Here is a 23981-nt window from a genome sequence, read left to right as displayed (position 1 = left end):
CTAAAATAGACCTCTCCCCTACCCCCATTCCCAATTACGAAAGGCTTCAATGACTCCAGCAAGAGATAAATGTCTCAAATTCACTTCAACAATTTAGGGAGAACTCTTCCCAGCAATTTCATCTGGCCCATAAAAGCATCACCAGTTTTAGTTTTAAACAGTACCCCAAAATTGTATTTTTTCCAGCATCCTTAAGCTGCTCAGCATCCATTAGTGGTATAAAATTTATGAAGCCAACCTATACAAGAAATGTACTAATGAACTATATGTTTTTGCATTAAATCTTTCATATTTTCAAACACAATCAGATATGCCCCTTATCTCTTTCAGGCTAAGCCACGTGCCAAAATGTCATTTATTTACTCTTATCTCCCACTCTGAGCTGAATTCCTCAATTAGAAGACTGAGCTAATTTTTAAAAGCTAATATTGTATATAATGCTGAAGATCCAAGTAATTTATTTTTTGTTCCTTCCGGCATTTTTGAGTTATGAAATATCAAAACCTCTTTAGTCCTTGGAGCTTCATCCTAAACAGCACGAGAAGACCATCCCCAAATAAGCTATGTGCCCTGATTCTCCCTCCATGGAAAACCTCTCTCCCAACAACACCCATCTGCCCTCCCAAGCCTACTTCCATTTTAAATAGCTTTCATCTATATGTTCAATCTTTTCCTCGTGTTCACATCTCCTCCTTGCCTTAATCAAAACCTCACTTCCCCATAGAAAATGCTAAAACCTTGTTCAACATACATCCCTCTCAAGTGGACACTGCTCATTCTCATCTACTCTACCTGCCACAGGGTTCAAACTCTTGGAATTAAATATGCTTAGTTTTCAGTTGTGTAGAGACAGCCAAGATTTGACCTAAAGACCATCGGAAAGCTTTGATCCCAACTTATTAGAATCAAACTACTTCACGTTTGTTATTTCTCCTTACTGATTTTCTTTCCTCATGAAAGTGCCCTTTTTGAGGCTTTTAAGGTTTATGTATTCCACAACATACCACTCATGATAAGATTAATTTTTACCAAATTTTTACCAAATTGTAGAACTAAAAATCATACTGTTTACAAGGCTATTACACATACTAGATTTTTCAACAGTGACACTATTAACATTCGAACTGGATAATTTTTGATGTAGGGCTGTTCTGTGCATTGTACGAGGGTTAGCAGCATCCCAGCCCCTACCCAGGATGCCGGCAGCATCTCTCCCCACAATATTAGTGGCAACTAATGATGTCTCCAGACATTGCTAAATGTTCCTTGGGTAGAAAACTTGCCCCTGGTTGAGAACTACCTGCATAAAGGAAATGATATCTTAAAAATCCAATTCTTTCCATCGTGGGACTTATAAACTTGACTGACACATTAATTCAGTGTGCAGCTGCAGAGAGGAAGGACAAGAAAATCTTAAATAAGAAAACTTAAATGCTCAAGCCTGGAAATTTAGTCACAGTAAAATTCCCAAAATAATAGATGCATTAAAAATTTCTAGAAATCTCTATTCAGGTAACTGTGTCTGAAACCAAGTAATAAATTAATTTCATAATTATATATTGGTTTAATTTATGCTTGGCATTACAAAAGAATTTGATTTGGTTATTATCATTTTTTAGATACTACAATAGAAAAAGAATAATAAAAAAGCATAGAACTACTTAAGTGGCTTCAAATGTAATGGATTCAATGAGAAATAAGTGTATTCAATTGCAAAAAATAGATTTAAAATGTCATAAGTGTCTATAATTCATCATTTTCTTTTCTTGATATGCCACTTATATTAAAAAACAGCATTTATAACAATCTACTTATTTCATGAAAAATAACACTCACAAAATCAAGATTGAATCCTAATTGAATGCAGTGGCGCCAAGAACCATAATTATCAGTTGATGAAGATGAATAGTGATGTCAAAGTAGCTAAATTTGTATCAAAACCATAGTCTTTTCTTGTAATATTTTTTCAAAGAAGTAATAGCTATTATACTTGAACTGTAAGTCTTACCATAAAGTTTGAATTCTGGCCTATCCAAATCAATTACTCAAATATATTCATTGTGTACAAAACATGTTAGAACTACTTTAAAAATCAGATACTCTGAAGTGCATTAATGATGCCAACTCAGTATCTGCAGCTGTTGCACCTGAGGGCTGTGACTAACTCCTTCTCCCCTCCCTTGGCTTTGAGTGTTTTTGTGTTCGAAAACGTATGCTCTCTTGGTCATGGTGGTGTCCACAGGATAACAAAATATCAAGAAAACTGATTTTTTAAAAAGTTAACCATAAATCATTTCCTTTTCATGTCAAATATAAGCATGGTGAAAAGTGAACACTTCATGTACTAAATTTATACTTTGATTTACATAGAACCAAATACATGAGTTTCACATTCACTCCACAGTTATAACAAGACAGCTTAAATGACACTGAAGAAATTGGTCAAACACTTCAGTTTTGTTGCACTCACTCAGTGAAGTATCAGGAAGTTGTTTCATTAAATCAACAGACTATGTCTATGTAATTTTGAATTTAGTTTTATTCTTAATTAACCATAACTGACAGGCTGATCTGATATTTAAGTGATATTTCAAAAGATAAATGGATCTTTTAAAGAATGGACCTCTCTTTTAAATTTAGAAACTAATAGAAATGATTTAGCTGTTGAACAATTCCTGATAGGCAATTACACAGTGAATTCCCATTTACAGTAAAATTTTTTATTTATCTGAAATTTTAACTTTTGACTACATAAAGAAATGAGTTGAGTTAAATTCTTCACAGCCTCAAGTCTTCAGTGCAAAAAGGAAATGCTGCATGGTAGTTCAGAACTTACCTTTGAGTTAAATCTCTATTTGGATCTTGTTTCTACCACTTATCCTAGCTGTGTACACTTAACCAACTTCCATAAGCTCCAATATTCTCACCTGAAAGATGACCAACATTTTGGGCCACTGAGAAAATTAAAATGAGAATTTTTTTTAAATGCTCAGCACAGTGATTGGCCCAGAATAAATGATCAACAATTATTTATATTATTATTGCAAATAACTATTTTTATAAAAATTAATTCTCCTTTGGAATGTCTGGGTGGCTCAGCTTGTTAAGTATTCAATTCTTGGCTTCAGCTCAGGTCATGATCTTGGGGTCCTGAGATCCAGCCCTTCATGGAGCTCCAAGCTCAGCACTGAGGCTACTTCTCTCCTTCTCTTGCTCCCTCTGCTCCTCCTCCCGCTCATGTGCGGGCTCTCTCCCAAAAATAAATAAATAAATAAATAAATAAATAAATAAATAAATAAATAAATCTTTAAAAAAGTAATTGTATTTGAACATTCTATGAAAACATAAATTGTCCTGGGTGCTTTAAGTAACAACAATATTAAGTCACATGCCCCATTTTTTTGTTTTCTCTTGCTTTGTTTCAATAGAGGTGATGAGAGAAATACTGTAATGGCAGTGTTGCTGGTGGGAAGAAGCTTATTATTCCATAGGATCTTCAGGGTACAGTTCTGTTCAAAACTGAACACCTCTAGGGATTGTGCTGTGAACCAGCAAGGTCAAGAGAGTTAATTTTGAATATGTGCCTTTATTTTTTTCATTCCATAAACATCTTTTTTTTTTTTTCTATGCCCACTGGTTCAGGATTCTGGTTTTCTACTGGTTCCCTATCTAAGAACTTGAGGACATTCAGGTATTTGGGAGGGTGAGGAAGGATATTAGTCATCTATGTAAGTTCATCTGCAGTTTGCATCTTTAATAGGTATGTCTTTCTGACTCAAAGAATGCCTAAATAGATACTAAAAGAAGTTAGGATCTATTTTGAGTAATATTAATCTAGTGGCTTTATTAGTCAGTTAGTACTATGGCTAAATTCCCAAAAAATATTCCAATCTCTGTTTTATCAACAATGAATATCTAGGCTTTTTCTTCCTTTTTTTAGATTTTATTTATTTATTTATTTGTTTGCAATAGAGAGAGAGCATGAACTGGGGGAGCAGCAGAGAAGGAGGGAGAGGAAGAGGGAGAGAATCCAAGCCAACTCCAGGCTGAACGTGGAGCTCAGTGTGGGGCTCCATCTCACAACCTTGAGATCATGACCTGAGCCAAAACCAAGAGTTGGATGCTTAACCGACTGAGCCACCCAGGTGATCCTAGGCTTTTTCTGCTCCATAAAATTCACCAAACTAAAAATTGACCAAAGTATAGCATTGTTAAGACTCTCATTCTTCACAGAGGCCAGTGAAAGCATTTCTCTACTCCCCTTCCCACTCACTACCCAGGATTGCTTTGTAGTATTCATGTGTTAACATCACTTTTTTCTCCTGTGCTTACTGAATTTATGTTAAAATTGCTGATTCTATGTGAATTTCCTCTGCCTGGTCCTATAGCAGAAGTGATTATATAATTAATTTAAATAATTTATATTAAAAGAAGTGCGTATTTATGGATCACGCATAAAATATCATTTACTCATTTATAAATAAATGGAATAAATGGAAAAGAAACAAATTATAAGACTCTGTGTTTGGAAGAAAGTCACTAAATAAAACTAAACTAGAATAACACATTTATTTTCTTGTCATGTAGTCTTGTTGACAAACCCAACTTTACAACAAGACTCAAAAGAAAATGACATTTTAGAAATAAATTCTGTAAAAATTCAAGTGTTTTTGAATAGATGAGGTTTTAAAGATGTGTGTCCTCAATTTAAGGAATTTTTTTAAAACCTCCTTTCCACCACCCCCAATGTTTCATGAAATTTAATGCACAAACATAGGTGCATCCTGAAGTGTCAAAATATTATTTTCCTGTGTTGGGAGATTTAAACCATGCCTCTCTTAAGAAATTTAGTATTTGTTTGCTTCTAAGGCTGAGTGCATTTTGGAATAACTTTGTGTTAGCTACAAATAACAATCTTTTCAAGCCCTAGCAACCAGGCTGTGCTTTAGCAAAAGCCTTTGAAGAGTTTCTTTCACTGTCTTTGCCCCTCCTCCTTCTACATGTACCCAGGTCCTTACTATCCCAATTTAAAAGAGAGGGAGAAACAGAGAGAGAGAAAGGAAGGAAGGAGGAAAGGGAGGGAGGAGGAAGGGAAGGGAGGAAAGGAGGGAGGAAGAAAAGTTTGTTTAAAATGAGGTTGTTCAGTTTTTCATAGTGTAAAAGTATATGAAGGCCAAATATACACTTATTCACCTGCTGAACATGCAAGTTTGGGGATATAATCCTTCAGGAAACAACAGGTTTATTGATTATAAAGATTCCAAAGAGCTTTTTTTTCTCCTCCTCCTCCTCCTCCTTCTTCTTCTTTCTTCTTCTTCTTCTTCTTCTTCTTCTTCTTCTTCTTCTTCTTCTTCTTCTTCTTCTTCTTCTTCTTCTTCTTCTTCTCCTCCTCCTCCTCTTCCTCCTCCTCCTCCTCTTCCTCCTCCTCCTCCTCCTCCTCCCCTCCTCCTCCTCCCCCTCTCCTCCTCCTCCTCCTCCTCCTCCTTCTTCTTCTCCTTCTTCTTCTTCTTCTTCTTCTGCCAATGTGTTCTGTTTTTGTGAAGGAAAAAAAGAAAAGTGATTTGGGAATGAGCCACCTTTATTTTAAGTTCCCCAGTCAACATGTTGCCACAGCAACCAAAGTTGCTATCTGGGAAAAGATAGATGTCTTTGCTTCAATCAGGATGCAAAGCTCAGAGAAGGAAAAAAAGAAAAAAAGAAATGAAAATTCATCATGTCATTATTCAAAATGGGAATTGCTCTCAGTTGGCTATGAGCCATAGTTCTCATCCACAGTATCCTTCAACATATATTCAAGTCCTCCAATATTACAATACTTCATTTCCATTAGTTAAATAATTACATCCAACACTGTCTCCTGATTCAGCTGAATTCATTCGTTGCCAAAAACATTCATTATTCAATTTAAAGTAGTTCATATCACTATGCAGTGTATTGACAAAGATGATGTTTAACTTTCCTTAATAGTGGTTGTGTTCAGAGAAAGAAAAAGATGAGGACTATGAAGAAACAAAAACCAAAAAAGCAGAGGGAAAGGACCAGAAAGCCACCTATCATTTTAGTTAAACATGGTTGTTTGGCTCTATATGCTTATTCCTTCTCACGCCTGAACCTCCTCTGAAATGAAGATAAAGCAATTTATCAATGTTTAAACTCACAAAGACAAAAAGAAGAGACAACAGTAGACAAGATATTACAACAAATTTTTGAAGATGGAAAATAAATAGGATAGTAAGTGAAGTAACAGAATAGAAGAAGTTTCATTCAAACTCTCTGGACAGGAGGATACTAAAGAACAGTGAGCAAATTTACATAGAATTACAAATAGCTTCAGTTTCAAGATCTGTAGGAAGCAGAGTGTTAAGGTGGAAAATCAAGAGCTTGATTGCAAAAATCTGCTGCAAGAAAATTTGGGGCTTATAGCTTCTTTTCTCTGTGTGTTCATGGGGTTGCGGGTAGTAAAGAGGACTTTCACTCCTGAGACTAAGATACCAAACAGATGAAGTCAAGAGGGAGGGGTGACCCAGGTCTCAAAGTAGGAAAGTTAATAAAAAGTTTACATATTACACACTACACACTACAGTTTCACTCAGTTTGGTTTTTGCATTTTTTAAATTAATAGACTCTATTTTTCAGAACAGTTTTAGGTATGCCAAAAACTTGTACAGGTATACAGAGTTGCCATATATCTCTTCCCTCCTAAACACCATTTCCCCTTTTACTAACACCTTGTTTTAGAGTGATACTTCTGTCACAATTGCTGAACCAACATTAATACATTATTATTAACCAAAAGCCAGAGTTCACATTTTCTTATACTTTGTGTGGTACTGCTCTATGGGTTTTGACAAAAGCATAATGTCATTAAAACATCAGAGTAGTTTCACTGCTCTAAAAAATCTCTGTGCTCTGCCCATTCATCCCTCTTTCCATTCCATCTGAACTTCTGCCAACCACTGACCTATTTACTCTCTTTATAGTATATCACCTTATCCAGAATGTCAAATAGTTGGAATTGTACAGTATGAGACTTTCACACTGTTTTTTTTTAATTATGTTCAGTTAGCCACTGTATAGTACATAATTAGTTTTTGATGTGGTGTTCAATGATTCATTAGTTAAGTATAATATCCAGTGCTCACCATAGCACATGCCCTCCTTAATACCCATCACTCTGTTACCCTCTCCCCAACCCTCCTCCCCTCTGAAACCCCCAGGTTGTTTCTCGGGGTCCATAGTCTCTCATGGTTCATCTCCCTCTCTGATTTCTCCTCCTTTGTATTTCCCTCCTTTCCCCTATGGTCCTCCATGCTATTGCTTATGTTCCGCGTATGGGTGAAACCATATGGTAATTGTCTTCTCTGCTTGACTTAGCATAATCCCCTCTGTTCCACCCATGTTGATGTGGAGGGGGATATTGATCCTTTCTGATGGCTGAATAATACTCCATTGTGTATACGAACCACATCTTCTTTATCCATTCATCTGTTGAAGGACATCTCGGCTCCTTCCACAGTTTGGCTCTTGTGGACATTGCTGCTATGAACATTGGGGCGCATGTGCCCCTTCTTTTCACTACATCTGTATCTTTGGGGTAAATACCTAGTAGTGCAATTGCTGGGCCCAAGGGTAACTCTATCCTTAACATCTTGAGGAACCTCCATACTGTTTTCCAGAGTGGCTGTATCAGTTTGCACTCCCACCAACAGTGTAGGAGGGTTCCTCTTTCTCCACATCCTCGCCAACATTTGTTGTTTCCTGTTTTGTTAATTTTCACCATTCTAACTGGTGTAAGGTGGTATCTCATTGTGGTTTTGGTTTCTATTTCCCTGATGGCTAGTGATGTTGAGCATTTTTTCATGTGTCTGTTAGCCATTTGTATGTCTTTTTTGGAGAAGTGTTTGTTCATGTCTTCTGCCCATTTTTTGACTGGGTTATTAGTTTTTTGAGTGTTGAGTTTGTTCTTTATAGATCTTGGATATCAGCCCTTTATCTGTAATGTCATTTGCAAATATCTTCTCCCATTCCATGAGCTGCCTCTTAGTTTTGTTAACTGTTTCCTTTGCTGTGCAGAAGCTTTTTATCTTGATGAAGTCCCAAAAGTTCACATTGGTTTTGTTCACTTGACAATATGCACTGTCAAGGCCAAGCTAACAAGGTAAAGTGAAAATATACATTGGTACTGGAAGAAGATTTTAAGGAAGATAATATTACAATTGTGGATACTGATTTAAGCCAACAGTATCTTACATAGATGGATATGTCCTGGGAGGAGATGCCCAAAACAGATCAGGACCAGAGGCTTTATTAATTCCATCATTGTATTTATCACTTACACATGTCTCAGCTACCCCATCTAATTATTTAAACTTTCTCTATAGTAAAGAAAATTAATACTACTGATCCAATACCAGACTAAATACTTTACATTTTCCAGTTATTCAAATATATTTTCTCATCTGGTTTCCACAAAGTGCATTATCCAAAGTGCATTATCTAACAAGCAGTTATGAACACATGTAAACCAATTAAAAAATATAAAAACTCAGCAAAGAAATAGAAAATATAAATAGGGGCATAATCTATAACGTGGATTAGAGAAGCAGCTCAAGGTGTACCAAAGGGTTGGATCTGGTCCATAAGCCTCATGTTCCCAACGACTGAGTACCAATGTACTCAGCTCAACATGGCAGAACATATTTCTTGGAAATATTTTTTTGGATAACTAGTTTCTTCACATAAAAAGGACAATTATTTCTTTCCAGAATATTTGAATATTAACTCATTTTGTCATAACTGATTACGTATTATGAACTGAAAAGTTCACCACAATAATATTCACATGTATAGACTTAAAGTCACAACACAGTAGGTCATATGCTTTTATTTTATTTTATTTTATTATGTTATGTTAATCACCAACTATTACATCATTAGTTTTTGATGTAGTGTTCCGTGATTCATTGTTTGCGTATAACACCCAGTGCTCCATTCAATACGTGCCCTCTTTAATACCCATCACCAGGCTAACCCATCCCCCCACCCTCTCCCCTCTAGAAACCTCAGTTTGTTTCTCAGAGTCCATAATCTCTCATGGTCCATCTCCCCCTCTGAAACAAATAATACATTATATGTTAAAAAAAGAAGAAGATAGTAGGAAGGGAAAAATGAAGGGGGGGAAATCAGAGGTCATATGCTTTTTAAATGTTGGAATTTATCTGTATTTTCATGGAAATAATTAAATTACCATTTGGCTATATTTTATCACATATGGTATATTTAAACAGTAAAGCAATATTAGTCACCTGTTTTGTATTATGCTTGTGTTACTTACTACACAAAATATGTTACATGGATCATAGTTTGTTTTGACTATTGAAAAACTCTGCCTCCCATGTTTACTGCTGTAACCTAGTAATTGCATGAGCGTTCCAGAGTCCCCCTGGGAATTTCTCATATTGATGATGCATCCCAAATTGCCAGAATCTACATTTGGATATCTATGATTTTGCTAAAATTTATGTTGAAATCCATGTAGCCAAGAAATTATCCCTTTGGCTATTCACCAGAGGAGTCTCGGGAGATTTAGCATTTCTATTCTAGGGCTGAAATAATTTACTCTTTGAAAGAAATGTAAGGAAATAAAATAAGCTCAAAAGTGCCTTTAAAACTATTACTTTGAAAGGAAATGTTACCTACATAGAAGATCTTTAGTGAAACAACTAAATGCCTCTTTAACTTTTATAACATGTTAGGAGCCACATTATTATCTATGTAAATAAAAACTTGAAAGGCATCTCATAAGATTCCCTCAAGTTACAACGTTGTCTTCTAGCAGAATCCAATGTAAACCTGTTCTGTTTTAAAGAACTGCCCCAAGAAAGACTATTAAAGAAACTTCTCTTAAGGAAATGGGTTAGATAATTGTATTGTCTAATCTATGGCTCTCAATCTGTTTTTTGATCATTCTTAATGAAGATGAATGCGAATGATGATCAATCTCCACACACAGTTTGAATTGACTGGAAGACCATTATTGAGTAACTTTCTGGCTTCATTTTCTGTGAATCCATCTCAAAGCATTTCCTCAAAATCCATCATGGGAAGTCATACTTTTCCCTATTCCTTGCACTATGTACATCTAAACACCTAGCATTATTATCAAAACCAAACATAAGAAGACTGAGAAATGGGGAAAAGAAGGCAGGACAGCTAGGTGCATTGGGACTCAAGGGATAAAATAACGGTGAGTTCCCTGGGTTTAGTTTAGTTTTGTTTGCCTCATGTCTCAGACTCAGAGTTAAAGAAGCTGGCAATCCAGAAATGCCAACAGATACAGACCCCCCCCACAAAAAAAATCCACAGAAAGAGCCTGCTCTCTCTAATCAAAAAACCAAGATGGGCAGCCTAGCAAGATAAATACTTTTAGACAATAATGCTCTATTCAAGCCAAACATCACAGGAAAAATAGAGGCCTAATCCCCATCTGCACCAGCAAAGGCAGAATGAGGAGCCTAAATGTCCACTCCACCCCGTAGTAACAGAGTGTCCCTCCATCCATCTGCTGGGATGGGGTCAGAAGAGGCCCAGTGGAGAGTTAAGACTTTCACCTGCACCTACAGGCAATGAAGCCACAAAGGTCTGAGAGGAGTAAAACAGCCATCATAAAATTGCTTTGACAAGCAGTTATGAACACATGTAAACCAATTAAAAAATATAAAAACTCAGCAAAGAAATAGAAAATCTAAAGAAGACTGATGGAATAGAACTATATAATGACTGAAATTAAAAAAAATTGCCATGATGGGCTCAAAGACAAAATGAAGTGGGATGATGAAGGGATCAGTGAACTTGAAGGTAGAAAATAGAAATCAGCAAATCTGAACAGTGGAGAGAAAGTAGGCTAAATAATAAAATAATTAATAATAATAATAATAATAATAATAATAACAGAGTTTCAGGGACCTGTGGGACTAAATCAAAAGTCTAACATTTGTGTCGTTAGAGTCCCAGAAGAAGGGGATGAAGAGGAAGGGACTGAAAAGTACTCGAAGAAATACGGCAGAAAGATTTCCACACTTGACAGAAGAAATAGACCTATATTGTCACAGAGTTGAGTGAATCAGAATAAACCCAAAGAAACCCATACCAAGACACATCCTATTCAAACTTCTAAAAATAGAGACAAAGAAAATTCTTGAAAGCAGTGAAGGAAAAAGCGCGTGTTATTTATAGGCAAAAAACAATCTGAATTATACTGGATTTCTTATCAGAAGCTATGGAAGTCAGAAGGAAGTGACGCATTTTTCAAGAGCTGAAAGAAATGACTGTTGCTGGTTACACTAACAACCCAAAATTCTATATCCAGAAATATCTTGCAGGATGCTAGCAAAAACCAAAGTATCTTCAAATGAGGAAAAACTAAGAAAAATTGCCATCCAACCTACCCTGCACATCAAATCCTAATAATCTGACCTCAGGGGTTCTCTCCTGCATCCCACCTAAGCAAAAATCTACCTAAACAGGGGAAAGAGTTTTTACCCTTCTTAATGAAAAGACACAGAAACTTTAAATATTTTATGCATCACTATAAAATTGATTGTATACATTTACGTTTAAATGAACAATAATGCTTTTTAAATGTTGGCAGTATCACTCTTAGTTAATCCTTTTAGTGTGTTCATGAAGTATAATTCTAAATAACCTTTCCCAATATTGTCACAAATGGCTAACCAGATTAGATGAATCCCTTGAACTATCACAAATTACAAATTCTGAGACCCAGAGTGGACAAAACCAGTTAAACCTTAGTGAGTCAACCCCAGCACTTCAGGTCAAAACACTTGCTCTAAAGATTTTAAAGCTAGAATATTTGCCAAATTTGGTGAATGTGATACGTGATCCAACCTCAGACTCAGATTCTCATGTAGATAATATTTGATGGGCAAGTAAGTATTTGGCGATGTTCAATATGGGTTTGGGAAATCTGCAAACAGTGTGATAATCTACTTAGGGTACTCCTTCACGGAGACTAAGCTTTATTCTTTAATTTGTTCTTTTAAATCCTCTTCCATCTGTTATTTGCTCTTCTGATACCATTTTCCCTGATAATTCCATGAGCTTTATGTTTCCTATAACAAAATCCTATTTTATCTATTGTCTCTCACAAACAGGTGTGAATGTCTGGTGTGTGTGTGTGTGCTTGTGATTGTGTACTTGGTTATGTATTTGTATGAAAATATGTGTACTTTTGTGGATCTGTCTATAGGTATGCCTTTGTATGAGTCTATGTGAGTGGGGTTAGGTGTGTATACAGGTTTTTGTGTTTGAGTGTTTACGTGTGCATATTTGTTTGTACTTATCTATCCATATATCTACGTTTAAATGTTTGTCTTCAGATCTACCTACCTAGTTACCTACCTATTATCTATCTATAGTGCAAATCAAGAATCACTCACATCTTATAGAATATTATTTCACTTAACAAATTCAAATGACCATCTAATCAAAAACACGTGCCGAACACCTAAAAGGCACTAGGGACTATGTCAGTTACTGTGATTAAACCATTAAAATGTATAGTTTCTGCCCTTAAAAAACCTTTCTGCTCTTAAATTTTTTTTAGAAAATTGAGATTATGGATGTGCAACTAAAATGTAATTTATTTTAGTCATTTAACCTAAATGACTTGCTAAAATTCCTCAGCATCTTATGAAATAAAAACTTGACATTTCTTAGGCTTGCACATTAGATTCTAATAATCTGACTCAGGTGTTCTTTCCAATGCCGACTAGCCTCCTTGCATGACTTCCCGACATCTAACTTGTAATCTAGTGGAATTGAGCACTTCACCATTTCATAAATACTCATTCCTCCTCAGTTGCCTCAAAACATTGAACATGCTATTCCTTTGGGACTAGCCCTTCTCTTCCAATTTCAATGCATTTAATCTGAACCACTTCCTCAAACTAGGATGGAGTCTACATAGTAATTTATACTTCATTAATAGCCTTCCTTTGGGTTGTGCTTCTCCCATAATAGTTCCCATAATCTGCATAAGTCAGTCAAAAATATAGAGCTAACATGCCAGTGACATGGCTATCACTGTGTTAGGCACTGGGGATACAGCCATCAACAAAAAAAGACACTGCTCCTACCCACATGGGGCACCCACATTAAAGCCCAGCGGTAAAGGTGGGTACCTAATGAAGAATGAATAAGTGCCATGAAAGCAGATACAGAAGACTACGAATCCTCGTAGCAAACATGTTTGTGTGAGTTATGTGGAAGAACATCCCTAAATGGCAAATGCTTTGAGAGACCACATATCTATGGCACCTTCTGAGTACCTCGTATAAACATGAGGCATTCAAATAATATTTACTAAATGGATAGATATTTTTAAAAATACTAAAAGTATTTGTTCAGTTCATAGTAATAAGAAAGTGGAAAGACTACTTGTACAACTAGGCTGCTTTTCAATTTTTAACCATGCTAGAGCAAGCAAATAATAAGGTTGTCATACAACTTTACCATATCTTCTTGATTTCAGTTACATGGATGTTCTTAGCAGCTCATGCAAATAACACAGAAATCAAACTATGTTTTTAGAAGATAACCACAATTGTTGTTCTGTGACTTCAAGAATAAACAGTGTATTCTAAAAGAACAAAGATTCTCACTGAATAAAAAAGCTTTACAAGTGCACTTAAAGTACTACGATTATTCTGGGCATAAAGTAAGTCACACTATTTAAACAAACATCACAGCCTCACATGTGCATGGCTATCCATTAGGCCAGAAATCTCTCTGGATTCAGTCTCAACCAGAAGATCATCCAAGAAAAAGCACGGCTAAAACTGGACACATCATTAGACACTACCATTTCTGAAAATCTACTGCAATTTCAACTTAATTATATTGTATTTTGTATTTTGTCTTAATTTTAACACAGAAAAAAATCTGATTCAAGCATTCAATTTTTTTCTAAAAGATTTTATACACTCACTGCCCAAATTTAGTGAAAGTGATTTATAATGTCTGTTATCATGGAGCTAGGTTCAAGTAATAATGATAATATACTAGCAGATGGATAGGGCAGTTTAATCACCAGACTAGTAATAATTTGATTTCCTAAATCCAATACGGATGTATTCATTGATAAATTAGGTGTGAAGTGAAGAGAACATGAAGCCTTACAGAGCAGTTATTTTCAAGCTCTGAGTTACTATGTGACTTCAGGCAAATATGGGCATTCACCCCACTCTCTTCTTAGATTATTCCCATGTATTCTATTGAACAAGTAAAACGCTAGATTTGAGCACTACCCAACAGGTCCTGTTACTTCCCCTCAAAGTCTTTTCTTTCAGTATGTCAAAATTACTGAGGCGAAAAGAATTTTGATAGAAACTGAAACATAACAGGAACTTTTTGATTTCATGTTATCTAAATAGGGTACCTGAAATACTGAGGCCAAGAAATTTGTCTTTTTTTCATAAGATTTAAGAGTTTATGGTTTTGAAAAAATGATGGAAGGAAGGCATCCAATACAGAAAAGTACAAAACAAATGAGAAAATATCACTAAAAATCCCAATGCCCATAAATTATTATAAGTACCTTGCTATAAATAGCGCTTCAGACCTATATCCACACTACACCCATACTAAATAGAAGGATATACAAAAAGAATGATAGGTGAATGGTTAGCAGATGAATGGATGGGTAGATAGGTGGATGGATGAATGGACATGGTTTTGTAAAACCTACAAAATATTATATTTGCCATGATAGTTAAAATTAAAGTAAATTTTATTGTATTTAAATTAACCAAAGAGGAACTGAATTAAAAACAAAGAAATTTCCAAACTTTAATAAGTCTTCTTTCAGCACAAAAGATATCCTCTTAAAGTATTATGAAGTTAGAGTCATTTTAACATTTTAATTTATACATTATTATTTCACTTCCTGTTACAAAATATTAAGATTTTAAGACTGTTACTATTCCTTTATCTCATGAAACTTTTTAATTATGTTCTTATTTTTCTATTATCAAGCCTTCAGATATTTACTTTTCTCTTTTTAAGCCATAATTCCAACCAGTATATACTCTTGGTTCTGTTTTTTTAAATGGATTCAATGCTCATTCAATGTGTTTCTAACGACTTTATTTGTATGTACCTCTTTGAGGCCAGATTCACTTTTAGGTAGCACCAATGCCAGTATAGCCTCATTTTAGATACAGTTAAAAAAAAAATCAACCCTCAATGTCTTAACATCACACACATTTATTTCTTGCTTATACTAAATAATCCATATCATTAAAGATCCAGTCTGATAGAGGCTCCACCTCAGTACTTGCCTGCATAACTACTGTGGTAGAAGAATGGGATGGTAGTGAGTAATTTAGTGGCTCCTAAAAGATACATGTCATTTCTGCTCATGTAGAAAGGGAAGTCTGATCCTAATACATACTCTAAAGAACGAGAACTGGAATATAATTGTGAGTGTCTCCAGAAATTACCACAGTCTAACCTTCTGGTCACTGATATTTGGAACATTCTCCTTCTTGCATTCAAAGCACACTCAATGGAGACAACACACAAGTCTCATCCAGTCACTTCATCAAGTTTGAGGAGCAGGATCGTTGGATGAGCCATGGCAGTCTCTCCATTAGGAAATGATTGATGGCTGCCCACATTACATTCAGAAGTGGCTCCTCTTGAGTTGAAACCTATGAACCAATAAGACATGTTATTTTACCCATACACATCCAATGTAAAGTGGAGAAATAAGAGTAACAACCTTGTTGCTAAGAAAGATAGGGGATAAACAGCAGATTAAGGCATGTAAAATTCTGAAATATACTAGGCAAACATTTTGAGGCTCATTTACCCCGAAGAGGGAGAATATTCCTTGATTAGGTTAATTCTGCTTCCTGGATATAGCTCCTTTTGTCCATCATCTTCCATACACCTTGACTCATTCCTCTGTGAAATGAGTTCTTCCTTTTCCATTGTACATTGGATCTAAAAGGATCCTAACTGGTAGTGATATGCATAAAACAAACCAATATGTACATCATAGGAGTCTCAGAGGGAGGAGAGAAAAGGAAAATGGCAGACGGCTTGGTTCTTCAAGATGTGATCTTTGCTTTAAATCAGCATTCGATGTGTAGTATTATTTCTCCCATGATCAGAATTCACTGCTCAAAAAATGTCAAAAAGAAAAAAACCTCAAATAACCCTTTAGTAAAGCATTTCTTCTTCTCATTGAACATTCTCTTCTATTGGTGAAGATGTCAAGGATAATACTTTTGCCCAGGGGTATAATGGCCATTACATTAAACTGGAATTTAAGATTGCTGCCTGGTCATTTGGGGCTTATCATATCACTGAGACAACAGAAAGAGAAATTTACTGTATTGACTGAGGCCTTCATCCTGATTATCCTGGAAAGCAGGGCCATGGCCAGAAGACAGGAACAAAAAGATGTATGTCAGAAGACCTCAAAGATCCTATCTTGTGTTTGTTCTATTCATTCTACTTTGAAAATTTTCAAATCTACATAGAATATTACAATAAGCATCCATATCCCTTCATCTCCATGTATCAAATGTTAATATTTCACCACATTTCTTCATCTCTCCACAGATGATAGATAGATGACAGATAGATAATACAAACAATGAATCATGGAACACTACATCAAAAACTGATGATGTAATGTATGGTGATTAACATAACATAATAAAATAAAATAAAATACATACATACATACATACACACTAGATAGATGGATTATTTTTCTGCTAAGTCATCTGCAGACATCACTGATTCCTTAATATTAAATATTTCAGCATATTATCTCCTAAGAACATTGTCCTACATAAACACAATGCCATCATCCTTAATATATCATACACACTTAGAATTTTCCAATTATCCTCAAAATAAAGCTGTAAAATAGTAAATAGTCTTAAGCTGTAAGCCTGTTCTGCTCTATATCTGAAGGAAAGCAGAAAAGGCTGAAAGTAAACTCCTACAAGGTCCTAGAAATTCATCCTCAGATCCCCAGTCCAGGATGAGATCTTAAAATAAAAGTGTCATCTCCTCTGCAATGCAATGACATTATAGGTGTCGCAGATACCAAGCCACTGAGCCGAGGGCGAATAAACTTCAGACCTGATGGTGATCCTGTCTTATTTCCTCTCATGTCCCCAAGCTCACCACTTCCTATAATGCATGGAAACAGAAAGCAACTAGAAGAATCTTTTTCAGGTTTCTTACACAGGTGGAAGGTGGGACCAGGGCCAACCAAACCCCTATATTCATGCAGTTAACTTGGATCACATCCACCATCTCACACAAAACACTTACTTCATATGACCCTGCAGGAGTAACTTCCTGACTACAACAGGATGCTAAAAGTACTTCACACCCATGAATTCATCTGACTCATATGTATTTCTATTTCATTTACAACCACAGAGATTTTGATCCCACCTAAGAGTTTTTAGTTTTCCTTTCCATATTTCATGTATTATCATTATGGGTACATCACAGAAAATATAACATTGGAGCATAAACTATTTGCAGTACATTCATTGGAAGTAATTACCAGGACCACTGTATATGGTTATGGATAAGTCTGTCATTTCTTCAAAGCACAGGAGGACCTACATTAAGAGTGACCGGGGGCAGAAATCTAGCCTGGGTTCACACCAAGTTGTGTATCTGGCCAGGGGCTGCATGTGTCCATAGGAGGAAGCATCTTTTTCTAATTCACACATTATTTTCTTACCAAAATACATGACCATAGATGTGTGCCCGGTGAGAGAGGATATCTTTTCTTTACTACAGTCAAGGCAACTTACGGGCTTACAATATTCTTGGTCATTTTATTCATGTAAAGTTTTTTCCTGAGGATTCTGAAAAGGTAATGATAGTTTTTTTTTTTCAATCTCCACATAAAATTGATAGAGAAACTAGATGGAAAACCCAAAGTCCTGATAATAAAGGGGTCAGTTCTACAAGAAGTTATAACAATGCTAAGCATATACACATCTAACAATAGAGTTCCGTATAACGTGAAACAAAAAATTATAAGATTGAATGCACAATTCAGTCAGAGACTTCAACACTCCTCACTCAGTAATTGATAGAATAAGTAGACAACATATTGAACTAATGTTAGTTCATTCCACCCAATAGCAAAATACATCTTTTTTTTGAGAGTATATGAAATATTCACCAAGATAGATCATAATTTGGGCCCTCTCCCCCAAAAAGGAAAAATGCAATGATTTTATAAAAGATTGAAATCATACAAAGTATGTTCTCTGACCACAATGTAATTAATATATAAATCAACAACAGAAAAATCCCCAAATATTGGAGAATTTAGCAGAAATACTTCTAAATAACTAATGTATCAAAACAAAGTCTCATAGAAAATTAGAAAATATTTAGAATTAACTTAGAATGAAAATACAACTGGTTTAAATTTGGAGGATGCAGCTAAAGAATTACTCAGAGGAGGATACACAATGCAAATACTTACGTTTAAAAAGGCGAAAAGTCTCAAATCGATGATCCAAAATTTTCAGTGACCTAAAATCAATTATCTATTAATTATCTAATCAGTTAATCTAAAATATAGATGGGAATATAAATTGGTACAGCCACTATGGAAAACAGTGTGGAGGTTCCTTAAAAAATTAAAAATAAAACTACCATATGATCCAACAATCCCACTTCTTGGTATATATCTGAAGGAAATGAAATCACTATCTCAAAGAAATATCTTCACTTCCATGTTTGTTGCAACACTATTTACTATTATTATTTACATTATTTACAATTGCGGCCAAAATATGGAAGTGACCTAACTATCTATCAATGGATGAATGGATAAAGAAAGTGTGAGACATACACACACACACACACACAATGGAATATTATCAGTCACAAAAAAGAAGGAAATCCTGCTTTTTGGAACAACATGGATAGAATTTGAAAGAGTTATGCTAAAGTGAAGTAAGTCTGACAAAGATAGACAAATACTGTATGATATCGTTTATATGTATCTTAAAAAGCTAAACCCAGGGTGCCAGGGTGACTCAGTCAGTTAAGAGTCCAACTCTTGATTTAGGCTCAGGTCATGCTCTTGGGGTTATTAGTTAAAGCCCCCCACTGGGCTGTGTGAGGAACCTGCTTAAGATTCCCTCTGATGGTTACTAGGGCCTGTGGGTGGAAACAATAGGGAGAAGCTGGTGAACGAGAACAAATTTCCAGTTATAAGGTGAATAATTTCTGGGGATCCAATATACGTCATGGTAACTATAGACAATAATATTGTAGTAAATATTTGAAAATTACTAAGGGAAGAGATCTTAAATATTCTCACCACACACAAAAAAAGATAATTATATGAGGTGATAGAGATGTTAACTAACTCTACCGTGGTAATCATTTTGCAATGTATACACACATAAAATCATCACATTGTACATCTTAATCTTATACAAAGTTATATGTCATTTATATCTCAAAAAGCAGGAAAAAAATAAAGTAATTAATGCTTCCCATAAGATCCTGATAAAACTAACAGCAAAGTTATCAGCATTAGGAAGTAAATATTTTGGTTTTCTTTAAAAAAAAATCAGTTTAGTTCCTAAAACAGGTTATATTGATGATTATTGGTTTGACTTTTTACTAAACAACACATTTTATTGTGCTTAGTTGAGCAACTTTGTAAAATAAATAATCTAAACATTTTGTTTTAAAAACATGAATATGTATACATTTGACTGGTGACAAACAATATGTAGTTAGTTGTAGAACTAATAATGCTATTAAAAACCTAATTAGTCAGTTTTGAAGGATAAGGAACAAACATATTATCTAGAATACTGTTAAATAAAAATGTGCCAAATTTATTTTTAAAATATACCAAGTAATAATTAAAAGAATTATAACATCATTCTGCAACCTTCAGTGAATCAACAGGTCAAGGCAGTAAGCATCGATGACTGCTAACAAAAACCAAAAGAAAATAAAAGTGCAAAAACTAGAAATTTCATGCCTCCTGATGAATGAGCACATCATAACTTAAAAGCTAACCACAGGAATCAAACCGAAGTCTGATCAAGCCTCTGGGTGTAGATACAGGAAACTGGAAGAACAGAAGGACTTTCAACAGTTTGAAATCAGCAAACCCAGAGTGTAGGAAACTATAAATAGTCCAGGTTCTGGAACAGATAAATTATAAGGAAAATAAGTAAATGAACATGAAACCTGTAAACTAAAAAAAAAAAAAAAATCAAATTAAAAATAAATAGGCAAGAGTAAACTACCATCTAAGGATTTACACCTGTGTAATAAAATATAAAGGAAAGCACAGAAATGATACTATAATTGTTAATTTTGGAGTGGTGGGGGGGGTTTTCTGGGAGGTGAAAATGGAGTGTCTTCTGGGGTGGCTGGCATCATTTTAATTTTTTTTTAATCTGGGTGGTAATTATGGGTATGTTCAACTTAAAAAAATTATTGAGCTACTAATTTATTTTATATGGCTTCATGTATTTGTTTCATTTTATAATAAGGATATTAAAACCAAAAAACAAAGATGAAACAAAATAAAATAAAACAGTTACTGAGAATTTGGTATCAGTGGGTCTTGCCATAAACACTGAGGTAAAAGTTGACTAAAATGGTCAGTCTTTGAGGAGTTGATGGATGAAATAGAAATACTAGTGTATCATTTAAATATGATGGATATTAATCACCATGATCTTGGTAATCATTCCACAATATTATGTATATCAAATCATTATATCGAACAGCTTAAATACCTACAATTATATTTTTCAAAGATATAAAAATAAAATTTAAATAAATAAATACATACATATGTATATATGTAATCTGGTACATGCAACAGTGGAAATACTGTGTTACCAGAGTACTTAGTCCAGGCTTAGGTAGAGAGTCTTAATATTCTGTGGATAGAACAGCATCTAAATTGAGAAGGAATTACTCAGGAGAATGTATGAGGGATGTGCTACCGACAAAAGGGCAAAAGCAGAAAAGAAAAAGCATGGTGCATGGAAGTCCTATAGAAACTCATTAACTGGAACATAAAAGATAAGAGTGGGAAAAGACCAAATTGCACATACCTGTTTTGAAATAAAGATGCCATTATGACCTTTAAAATGAATTTACATGTGCATTTCCTATTTCCTAACATATTAATACAAAACTACAGACTGTGATGACACAAAGAGCTCAATACTGCACAACACAATTGTATCTGGCCATAGAATCTTCAACAAACTAATAACAATCAAATCAGTTCTTTCAACTACAATAATGATCCAGTGATGGACATTTCAGAAGAGTCCAGATTATGCTGGTGACTTTAGAGATAATATTAGATTAAGTTGCTGGCAAGATAATCTATTCTTTTATATGTGTGTGCAAATAGGTAAATGAGCCTGGCATACAATATAAGTCTGTATTTTAATTGAATCAGTTGATGTGATATTTTTTATTGGTACATCCCAGAGTCTAGCTTATCAGTTTTATTTAATTGAAATCAGTAAGATACTGACATCTGTAAAACAGGTTCCTTCCAATGTAAGTAAATATAAACTCATCATTTGACAAATATTTAGTCTTTTTGGTTACCTTATGCTGAAATCTGAAACACTTACCAAGCTGAATATATTAAATATAATATGCTATTATAGGAAAAAAGCATGATTTTCAGTGATTACCTCATTCCCTAATATAAATCCAGTGACGAGTGTTAGAGTACAGAATATAGTATGTCAGTATGAAAACATAATAAGGTGAGATGACATTTTCGGTAAGAACACAGTATGAGGAAGTGATTGTTAGATAAAGATATTTTTAAAGGCTTATATTGATTGACAATTACTAAATTGAGATCTTATCTATCTAAACATAGATAACAAAGAGATGTACAGTAGAAATAAGTTAAATTACATTTATCTAGAGCCAAAAAATTTTCATAGTGGAAGCTAGACAATCACTAACAAACTCTAATTCAATGTCCAAGAAATCTAATAAAAATAGATGTTTCTTTCATAGCATCATGCATTCAGTCACTTAAAAATTCTTTCTTCCAAAAAAAAAATTCTTAGAATGAGTTCTAAAAGCCCATTTAAATATTGCTTTATCCTTTTTAAAAATTGGCATTAAGCAAAGTATCAGCCAATAAAAAACAAACGAAGGTGAAGACATATCCTTAAATATGGACAAGAGTTATTTATGCTAGAGGAATCAGACAAAATATGATTCATAGGGAGAACAAATCCATCCTGTCTTTGGAAAGAAAGGTTAGGTCAGAAGCATAAATTAATTGTGATATTAAAAATAACTGTTACAAGAGAACCACTATTTTGGTAAAATAGTTTTTTTTTAATGGGTGAAGAAAATCCTCATTTTTACTTCAGTAAATTAGCATTTATAAAATAGCATATTATAAAAGGGATATACAGTATAGGCTATATATGTTTTATTCTTAATATCACATTAACTTGTGCAGGCCCTTTTTTGCTCCTTTAAACATGTACTAAACAGAGCTGTTGTGTTCAAAATTGATTTTGCTATCTCAGCCACATTAGGCTGAGATGCTTTTTTGCTTTCATCTGAATGAACAATTTCCTAGTTAGACACACTGGATTTGGAGTTGGGTCAATAAAAGCTTTACTGTGTCCTTTCTCTTTCCCCTTAGAGCTCACAAAAGAGACTTAAATTCCATTCATCTTTTCACTTGCCACATTGGAATCTTTAGCAATGCAATTATGAGTTGAATGAAGAAACATAGCGCGAAATTGGCAAAGAAACAAATAGGAATTCTCTATGTCCCATACTTGCACCCCTGAAGATCAGTTACCTCTGTGTATGCATGTAAATTTGTCTAACTTTAACTATTTGCCTTTGCTATGCTTTGGGAGCATAAATCCTCATCAAAGGTTTAATGTAATCCTACAAATCTCATGTGGTTAACTCTTAAGTTATTTGCAAGGAAAAGAATTTGATTGGATCCTGGGATTTAAATTTTAAAGATTTTGAATGGATTGAGTCAAAAAGTTCTTTCTGAAACTGAGTAGTGTCACTCAAAGTGATCAAGTATTAAAAAGCCAGAATTTTTTAATATTCACAAACATTTATAAAAATTATTTTTGAAATGTCTACCCTATTTTATGGATTTTGATGTAAGAACCATGAAATACTGAATCACTTTATCTGGTACATTTGAACTGAAAATAACCAGTCCTAAACTATCAACAGTGAATGAAAAACATGCTATCAACCAAATATGCTATAACTACAAAAAGGATGATAGTTCCTAAGGAGAAAGCATGGCTGTTATGTTAACAAATCCAACGGTGATTCCACAGCTTGAGTACCAACTGGTGTTCCACTCCACTCTGCTTCACTTAAATCCAAAATGGATTGGACCAGCTAATTTCCGAGATGGGCGACGCTTTTTGGCTCATAGACTTTCTGAATCTTATCAGATGCTTTTTCTTCACAAGATGTAAGTAAAATATTGACTTATTTTCTCTATTCCAAGTTCCTTTTAAAATTTCTTTCTAGTGGCATAAATAATGAAAAAGCTATGCCATATTCAATAGAGAAAAAGAAAATAACCGGCTAGAAGAAGGGCAGGGAAATATGTACATGAATATAAAAAATTCAGTTCATCAATAAGCAACAGTGGCATTTAATGATCAATAAGTAGAAGACATGCTCAGGAATAAGTAAAAGTAACAAAAAACTAAATGAATTTATTTATTCCAACAAATGTTTATTGTAGAACTACTCTACATCAAGCACTGTTCAAGGTGCTAGAATATAATAGCCTAAAAATCAAAGAACAAAATAGCCTCATGTCGCCACCTCCATGGTCCTTATGTTTCAATGAGGAAAGATAGACAATAAGTAAACTG

Source organism: Eumetopias jubatus, unplaced genomic scaffold, assembly GCF_037043125.1.
Source record: "Eumetopias jubatus isolate StellerSeaLion01/CBP00866 unplaced genomic scaffold, mEumJub1_p1.0 scaffold_3, whole genome shotgun sequence".
In the NCBI taxonomy this organism is placed as follows: domain Eukaryota; kingdom Metazoa; phylum Chordata; class Mammalia; order Carnivora; family Otariidae; genus Eumetopias; species Eumetopias jubatus.
The sequence above is the reverse complement of the archived record's forward strand: the minus strand, read 5'-3'. Positions refer to the sequence as shown.